The sequence below is a fragment of the Eleutherodactylus coqui genome, chromosome 1 (genome assembly GCF_035609145.1).
Source record: "Eleutherodactylus coqui strain aEleCoq1 chromosome 1, aEleCoq1.hap1, whole genome shotgun sequence".
Classification (NCBI taxonomy): Eukaryota; Metazoa; Chordata; class Amphibia; order Anura; family Eleutherodactylidae; genus Eleutherodactylus; species Eleutherodactylus coqui.
The window spans coordinates 223,406,306-223,416,198 of NC_089837.1; the positions used below are offsets into that span (position 1 = coordinate 223,406,306).

General features: G+C 45.2%; 1 long non-coding RNA gene across 3 annotated transcripts in view; it reads right to left on the bottom strand.

Annotated features, from left to right (window-relative positions):
• Positions 1-4,905, bottom strand: part of LOC136611387 (uncharacterized) — a 74,977-nt gene extending 70,072 nt beyond the window's left edge. For all 3 annotated transcript variants that reach the window (XR_010790259.1, XR_010790258.1, XR_010790260.1), the window contains exon 1: positions 4,776-4,905. This is a non-coding gene — a long non-coding RNA (uncharacterized lncRNA). The remainder of the gene's footprint in view (positions 1-4,775) is intronic.
• Between the last annotated feature and the right edge of the window lie 4,988 nt (positions 4,906-9,893).

Sequence of the window (9,893 nt, forward strand, 5' to 3'; positions counted from 1 at the left end):
ATCTGTCTGGAAGGTTTTGTACATTCCTAGTCTCCAGAATCAATTTATCTTTAAGGGTGACTAACCACTACAGTTTATTTTCACTGCGAAATTCGCAGCATTTTTTTTCTGCAGGGGTCTATGGGACTTGTAATGTTAAAATCGCGCAAAATTGCAATTTTGCGCGATTTTAAAATTACAAGTCCCATAGACCCCTGCAGAAAAAAAAACGCTGCGAATTTTGCAGTGAAAAAAGACTATAGTGGGTAGTCACCCTAAGGGCGCCTACCCACTGGCGTTGCCGATTTTCGTGCGTGAAAAATGCAGCGTTTTTGCGCCTTTTTTGTTAATTTCCATTGACAATCATGGGTGCATTAAGAGAAAAATAAGGAGACATATGCAACGAGAAAAAAAACCCAAATGGACAAGAACACATTCTATGCTAATTGCTCTTCAGAAAAAACGCAAAGCGCAATTTAGCATCGCAGGAAAATAAATCGCCAGTGGGTAGGCACCCTAAAATAGTAGAAATATGAACGGGCAAAAACATCTCTTAGTGGTGATGCAGGCAGAGATTTAGGTTTTGGTATTCGGTACACTCTGTCTATTAACAGATCAATTTAAGGTGTATCTAGAAAGACAGCAACAAAGAAACCTCGAAGATATTATGCAACCTGCTCTGCTTTAACTGTTTCAGTTTGTCGCAGAATTGCATGTTGTTATGCTGATCTTCCAAATCTGCCGCCTTCAACTTCAGTGCTCCTACCTCCTCCTCTAGGGCATTAGTTATATTCACTAACTTATGGTGGGCTGTTGAGCATTCGGCCATTTTAGATTCAATGTGAAAAGTACGATCTCCCAGTGCTGGAAACTTATATGTATTTAAAAGCAGCATTGATATTATTCTGGAGTGATGCTCTCAACTCCAGCAACATAGCGTTAAGAGACTCCTCAGATGCTGGTTTGAGGGAGGAGGACAGAGAGTGATCATACTGAAGCAAGTTCTGCTGAATAATGTGTTGCTGCTCAGATACAACATATGCCATCCCCATTTCAGATTTAGCTGCAGCACTTACATGTCTAGCAGGTTTGGGTCCTCCTTTCTGCATTATGAGCTCCAGTAAAGGTGCAGGATGGTGAATTACTAGAGCTTCCTTGATGTCTGGACTTATTTTGAGCCAAGACGTCTTGATAGTTTCACAATTCTGACATTTGTATTGGCAGAATCTCAGAGGAAAAATAAATTTCCAAATCATATCCTATAAATTCTCAATTGTGCCCATGTTGGGCAAACGTGCAGGCCATACCATTCTTAGAAACTCTCCAGAATGCTCTTTAAACTTGGGCCCAGTGGCCTGGTTCATTATCTTGCTGGAATATCCCACCATTGTGTGGGTACATGAAGTCCATGAATGGCTGCAAATTCAAAGGATTGGTCATCAATGGTTGATCTGCAGGATTCCAATGCTCAGGATTCCCAAAGATCAGCTGTTCGCCGGGTCTGCTCTCATTGTGAACAGAGCCAGAACAGCTCTGTTAGTGTTGCCTGGGCCAAGCAATCAGTGGATGGATGGAGATTCTGAGCAGTGCCAGGGATCTTGAGCAGCGAACACCTGCTGATTAAAAGCAAAGTCCCAGAAAACCCTAACAAACTTCCTAAATGCAGTTTTAAATACTTTGAGAGATACATTTTTTAAAAGAGATTTATGGTGGGGTTTCTAATATATATAGGTTCCTTAAAGGAGATGTCCCGAGGCAGCAAGTGGGGTTATACACTTCTGTATGGCCATAATAATGCACTTTGTAATGTACATTGTGCATTAATTATGAGCCATACAGAAGTTATAAAAAGTTTTATACTTACCTGCTCCGTTGCTGGCGTCCTCGTCTCCATGGAGCCGACTAATTTTTGGCCTCCGATGGCCAAATTAGCCGCGCTTGCGCAGTCCGGGTCTTCAGCTTTCTTCTATGGAGCCGCTCGTGCCAGAGAGGGGCTCCGTGTAGCTCCGCCCCGTCACGTGCCGATTCCAGCCAATCAGGAGGCTGGAATCGGCAGTGGACCGCACAGAAGAGCTGCGGTCCACGAAGGTAGAAGATCCCGGCGGCCATCTTCAGCGGTAAGTATTGAAGTCACCGGACCGCCGGGATTCAGGTAAGCGCTGTGCGGGTGGTTTTTTTAACCCCTGCATCGGGGTTGTCTCGCGCCGAACGGGGGGGGGGGGTTAAAAAAAAAAAAACCCGTTTCGGCGCGGGACATCTCCTTTAATGCTACTTCAACTGAAATGCCCCCTAAAAAATATACTCATAGTCAAAAACATCAAGCACCTAGAAGGAGTTGTTGGGATCAAATTAAACTTTACATGTGTAATTACAACAATCATATGTGATTACTATATGAGAGCAAAAGGATCATTTATTTTGGAAAACAACACTGGAAGGGGGGCTCTAGTACCCTGTTGGGCTACCTTGACCCTGGATGCAAGATGTGATACAGCGGACATGGAGGCTCTAGTACCCTGTTGGGCTGCCTCGAGCTTGGATTAAAGATGTGATACGGGCGGGCATGGAAGTTCTAGTATCCTGTTGGGCTGCCTCATGCTTGGATGCAAAATTTGATATGGGCGGCGTGGAAACATACAGGTTCTGTATGGAACCCCCGTGGCATATCGGTCCACATTTGCTATAGATCATGCAGACTCATAGGCTGTTGAAGTTGGCGTCCCACTTACACTCACTGCCTGCCCACTCTTAGTCACACTGATTCGTCTCTCTTTACACACTCACTTACACCCACTCACTTACACTCCTTCACTTACACTTCCTCACTTACACTCTCTCACTTACACTCTCTCACGTAAACCGACTCACTTACACTCCTTCACTTACACTCCCTCACTTAAACTCTCTCACTTACACTCTCTCACTTACACTCTCTCACTTAAACCCACTCACTTACACACACAGAATATACTTATTAGCCCTTGTCAGCAGCAGTCTTCAGCCTGGTCGGGCAGCCGATGACATAACCCCCGATGCAGTCTCAGCGTTGAGACCTCTCTCTCCCTGGTGGTCACACTCTCTGGCCTCCTGTCGCTCTGGGGACCAGCTCCTCTTCTCCCCACTGGGCCGATTCTCCAGCGCCTCTCTTGGTCTCCTAGTGGGCGGCGGCTCCGGTGATAGTCTGATGCTCCCACTCCCCTGCTCCACCTGACGTCACTTCCGGTACATCACATGCTCTCTTCCGGTGCATCCCATGTTCTAATAGTCATAATCATGTGGCCGAGCAGGCCATGAAAGTGTGGCAGTGTTGTGAAGACATTCCTGTGACATCCTTGCTGTGTGCGGCCAAGTATTATCTTGCTGGAAAATGCCTCTTGTAAGCCATGAGAGGCAACATATGTGGCTGCAGGATGTCCTGAATATACTGCTGAGCTGCCAATGTCCCCCGTACCACTACTAGGGGTTACTAACTGTAATATGCAATACCCTCCCCCCATCCCCCAGCCCATCACACCAGCAAGATTGAGGCACTCACCCCCAGGCTTCTAGACATGAACACAGCCATCCTCAGTGCCCAAATTAAACCTGGATTCGTTGCTGAAGACAACCTGATCCCCCGCCATAGTAGTGTTCACAACGTGACTGTAAACGGAAGCGATGGGTGTCAAAGGCAGTACATGTAATGGGCACCATGATACCAAATGTCCTTCAGCAAAGCACCTGGAAATGTTTCCTACAGACACAGGGATATGTATCCATGCTGGCACCTGTCTCTGAATGGTGGACAATGAAACAGTTGGAGCTGCTCATGCTTGTCGAACAATCAGATGATTCTCTCTACTGGTGGTCTGTTGAATGTGTGCCTGGGTCCAGTCGCATTGTGTGCATCTCCTCAAGCATCGACTGGTCCCAACACCTCCTAACAGTCTGGTCAGAACAACCTAGGTAGCAGGCAATTCATTAAATATGACCAACCAGCTTCTCAAACTCTGCTAACTGAGCAAAATCTCTTTGACTGTGTCAGAGTAGCATGTCTAGTGGTCAACAAGCTCTACACAAGCATAAACAGAGGTCACTACACACAAGTAGCCTCTGAGAGACTTTTTATAGGCCAAGAGCGGAAGCACTTTTAGGATCCTCAGTGGCCTAACCACTCATCTAATTATGCCACAACTCTAATCATTTGCATATTTCCCTGAGATGTAACTGCATGGCGAGCTTTGCAGCAAAGCAACTCCTTCTAGGTGCTCGACTTTTTTTTTTTGACCAAACGACCGCCGCGGTTTCAAAAGATTGAGCATGTCTGTTTAGTTTCATTTTTTTGTTTTTTTACGTTGCGGCCGCCCTCTCCTCTATGGGAGCGCCGGCCGCAACGGAAAAGCATGCGGCCGGGCCGCTTCAAAGCCGCCGCGGCTTAAACCGCGGCGGTTCTCCCGTCGGACATCTCGCGGTTTTTGCTGTGGCCAAACCGCGAGATTTCCGACAGGAATACGCCCCGTGTGAACCCAGCCTAAAAGTGAGGCTGTGTCACAGCCAAAACCGTCATTTTAAAGGGTCAAAGACTGTCTGTGCTAGGAGCTGTATGAGCTTAAAGGCTCACACACACGAGCATACTGTCACTGCGTAATAGCATACGTATTCTCTGCGTATTTTAGGCTCCCATCATGATGAAAATGTAGATATGAGTCCAATGGAAATCAATGAGCTTTAAGCACTGCATATGAAGCACATAAAAAATGCAGTTGTAATACCCTTAAAGGGGTTTTGTCATCTAAAAAGAATAATTTTATACTTACCTATTCCTTCCCTGTCAGTTTCCTTAGAACATGTTCTCCTAGCTGAGCTTTTGCAGTGCTCCGGGTCACCTCACCGCACCCTGGGCCCAGCTTGGTATGAAGGCTGCATTCCACAAATTCCTTCCAGCCAGTTCAGTGAAGGTCACATCCCTGTGCTGTAGCTGCACTGCCTAGGAAAGAATTGTGATCTATTTCAGAGATAGCTCGCACAAGCAATCTCTAACAAGATAGGCAATCCCCCTGCTGGCCTGTGAGCTGTGACGTAACGTACATTGGTTGGCAAGCAGAAGACTCACGTAACCTCACAGGTAAAAGAAGAATCAGACAGCTGAATATGAAATGACCCCCCCCCCCCACCTTCGGACTGCAGCAGACAGTGAAGGGCGACTCATTTACAGGACGCTATTAGGGTTGCCACCTTTGTCCTGAAAAAATACCGGCCATGGTTAAAAAGGGACGTGTTGGGGGCATGGCTTATCACAGCATTTTTTCCTTCTTTATCTCATGGATCCCTTCCAGTGGCTGTGCGCATGTGCGGGATCCAGGCCAGTGTGTTCTGGTGAGTAGATGACATTTAGTGTGATTCACACGTCATCTACTCACGGGAACACGCTGCAGACGCTCGCATCGCATACAATCTACACATATATAATTATATACATGAGATACCCAGGTTACCCCAGCATGGTCCATATCACTATATACAGGAGATATACCTCCCCTGTATATAGTGATGCTGATGTAAGGTAGATATGTCCTGTATGTAATTATATGTACAGCTGGTATACCGTTTACCACCTAAGCATACAAGATTACATGCAGTTTATGCTGCATACCTAGTACCGCATGTACTGCTCCTCTGCTCTCCTCCCCGGGTCCCAACACTGTCACTGCAGCGCCAGCCAGACATCTATCCTGACCCCCACACATCACAAACACACAACTCCAGTACATCCATCCTGATCCCCAGACATCACACACACAGCTCCGCTACATCCATCCTGATCCCCAAACATCACACACAGCTCTACTACATCCATCCTGACCCCCACACACTACACACACAGCTCCACTACATCCATCCTGACCCCCAGACATCACACACACAGCTCTGCTACATCCATCCTGACCCCCACACACAACACACACAGTTGCGCTGCATCCATCCTGATCCCCACACATCATGCACACTGCTCTGCTACATCCATCCTGACCCCCACACACAACACACAGAGCTCCACTACATCCATCCTGACCCCCACACACAGCTCTGCTACATACATCCTGATCCCCAGACATCACACACACAGCTCTACTACATCCATCCCGACCCCCACACACAACACACACAGCTGTGCTACATCCATCCTGACCCCCAGACATCACACACACAGCCCTAATACATCCATCCTGACCCCACACACAACACGCACAGCTCTGATACATCCATCCTGACCCCCAGACATCACACACAGCTCTGCTACATCATCCTGATCCCCACACACAGCTCCACTACATCCATTCTGACCCACACATCACACATACAGCTCTGCTACATCCATCCTGACCCCCAGACATCACACACACAGCTCCACTACATCCATCCTGACCCCCAGACATCACACACACAACTCTGCTATATCCATCCTGACCACCACACACAACATGCACAGCTCCGCTACATCCATCCTGACCCCCAGACATCACACACACACACAGCTCTGCTACATCCATCTTGACCCCCACACACAACACACACAGCTACACTCACTACATCCATACATCCGGACCACCACAGCTCCAAAACAAACAAACAAAAACACACACACAGCTGCAGAGTCCTACATTTACGTAGCCCCCCCCCCCCGTGGTCATGTGATCCCTGATTCCTCCCACACAGGGTATCACATGACATCATCAGAGGTCCTGGAAAGCTGTTGGCTCTGCAGGTCTGTGTCTCCCCTGATGTCGAGACTGCCAGAGGAGAGTTATCTGGCGCTAGGGGGCAGTGCAGGCTGTAAAAATACTGGTCTCTAATAGAGCCTGGCAGAAAAAATACCAGCTAGGCCAGTGGATTACCAGCCGGGTGGCAACCCTAGCTGCTAATGTTTGAAATTGGTGTGCAGCTCAGACCGGAGGTGATGTGTGCGCCGGAAATACACCCATACTAAAGGAGCAAAGTAGTATATGAATACATGGATTTTCTCTCAGATTACTGAGTTGCTTGTCTGCTATTGCAAATTGCTATTGGTTCTTATACTTAATCGCTTATACTTAACCAATAGCTATTGGTTCTTATACTTAATCGCTATTACATTTTTTCATCTCCTGCATTAAACATTATGGTGCAAGAATGTGGGGCGAGGAATGTAAATGATACACTATGTATTGTGGCAAGGAGGTACATAGAATGGCCTGCAAGGGGCTGTAAACGGGTCTTCTGTGTACTGAAAGGTGTGCTAAACAGCAGGGACAGCTGTACAGGTATGTCTGCAGTTGCTAAAATCTCCAAACATATTCAGTCCCTTGCTGAAAGCCAGAGCCAGGCCGGGTTCTGAAAGAGAGCTGGAGCTACTCCCTGAGAGGGAGGCTAAGAGGAGGCTGAAAGCCTGATGTTTTTTGGGAGACATAGCTGTGGTACGACATAGTTTTGCAAGGGCTCCTTTTTTGCGGTACGTCCTGTAGTTTGCGTTGGTACTATTTTGGAATACATATGACTTTTTGATTGCCTTTGTATTGCATTTTTTTCTTAAAGACAGGGTGACCAAAAAAGTGCATTTCTGGCGTTCTTTATATTTTTTCTGATAATGTTGATCGTGCGGGGTAAATAAGGCATTGTTTTGATAGATCAGAATTTTACGTATACCACATATGTATTTTTGTTTGATGATTTAGAATCTTTTATTATAGTATATTATATTTTTTTAGTCCCCTTAGGGGACCACAACTTGCGATGCTTTGATCGCTCCTGCAGTCCTCCCATGGGGATGGTTTGATAGGCATTCTGCCATGACAGCCCTGGGGCCTTTCGGAAGGCCCCCGGCTGCCATGACACCCGCACGGCTCCATGCGATCTCATCGCGGCAGCCATATGGGAACCCCGAACATCGCTCAGAGGATTAATATGCCGCTGTCAGATTTGACAGTGGCACTTAAAGGGCTAACAGCCCCAATGAGCCAAATGCCTCATCACAGCTGTTGTCGCCGGGTGTCAGCTGTGAGAAAAAAAAGCCGACACCCTGTGTGTATGAAGGGAGGTCACCCCACGATCACTCTTCATACACGTTTTGCAGCACGTAAAAACACTCTAGGGCCGTCATTAAGGGGTTAAATGACATGAACATTCTAAAGGATAATTCTCATATTCAGAGTCGTACTTTAAGTATTGTTTTATCTGATATGAGGGTTCTGAGGTTCACATTTTTATGGAGCATTTCTTATGCTGAATCTCATGGCAACATTTGCAATTGGGTTTGCCACATCTGTAAACCCTCTCACAGCTCATTGCTATTTGTCTTGTTGGAACACTCCTTCTGTATTTTGAATTGGATTGGACTAAAATATTTTTAAGTGATTTATTCTTACGAAAGATCGTTTTAGGTTTGTTTGGTAATATTTTTTTCCAAACTGAATTGCTTTCCATGATGTTCCAACATTTTATTCAGGGTTACAGGCCATAACATTATCTGAGTACTGACCCTTATATGCCAACAATATTTTATACTCGGTGTGATTACAGTTATATTACACAATAAATTATTTTAACTACAATGAGTGTTTTTACCTTCAAGTCAAAGTTACCGCAATGAGGATCCGTTTCACACCCAGCTATTGAAGTTTCTATATATGAGCTTTTGCAAGTATGAATATGACCAACCCTCATATAAAAATTTACCTTAGATTGATTGATGACATTCTGCTGACTTGGGAAGACTCTCAAACTGAATTTCAGTGTTTTATTGATGATCTTAACAAAAATGATTGGGGGCTGAGTTTTACTAGCCATATTAGCCACACGGAAATAGAGCTTTTAGACCTTTCCTTATCAAAGATGGTAATATCTGTACTGAAAATTTCTGTAAGAAAGTTGACACCTACATAGATCTTAAATGCTGTCATTTGAAATACTGGAAAACAAATATTTCCTATGGACAATTTAAGAGAATTTGCAGGAAATGCACAAAGGACACTAGTTTTAGAACACAAATTGATAATTATCCAAGATGTTTTTAGAGAAGGGTTATCCTAAAAGTTTGATTAAAGCAGAATAAGACAAGATGAGTACCTTTGGTCAAGAAGATTGTCTTTCTGAAGAAATTGCTAAAACTAGACAAAATGTGATCACTCCCAGCAAGAGAAACCAAGTAATCTTGTTGATATGATACCTTTTAATGGCTAACAAAAATACATCATGTTATAGTGACCTTCTGAACCTCTCAGGGTTCTTCCTCAGGCATCATAAAATAGATCTGAAGAGGCATGAATATATATACACACATACTTATGACAAGGCACAGACATTGATGTAATTAATTTGCGTTTAAAAGAATACTACAAGAGGATGAGTAGATAAATATATAAATGACAAGGCACAGACATGGATGCGGTTAATTTGCACTTAAAAGAATACCACAACAGGATTAGTAGAAAAATAAATACTAAAGGCCCCTTTACAAACAACGATTATCGCTCAAAAGATGTCTTTTGAACGACTTTTGAGCGACAATCGTTGTGTCATTTACAGCGCAAGATGATTGTCTTCTGCATCCCGCTGTTCCCCGCTCCAAGCGCCCGGCTGTTATACAGCCGAGCGCTCCGTGCAGGGTATGGAGAACAGAGTTGGACCGCTCTGTTTTTCATACCCAGCCTGTGATCAGGGAACGGGATACAGCTGAAACAATAGTATCAGCTGTATCCCGCTGTGAATCCCTGATAAGACTCATCGTTGTCTTTCAGCATGCTTAAAGACAACGATGAGCGATGGTTTAACGAAAACTGCACGATGTCAGTTAGACACAACGATTATTGCTCAAAAGATGGCTTTTAAGCGATAATTGTTGTGCCTAAATGGGCCTTTAAATAGTCCACTGATAAAGGTGTGAAGGTTTTATGGTCCCT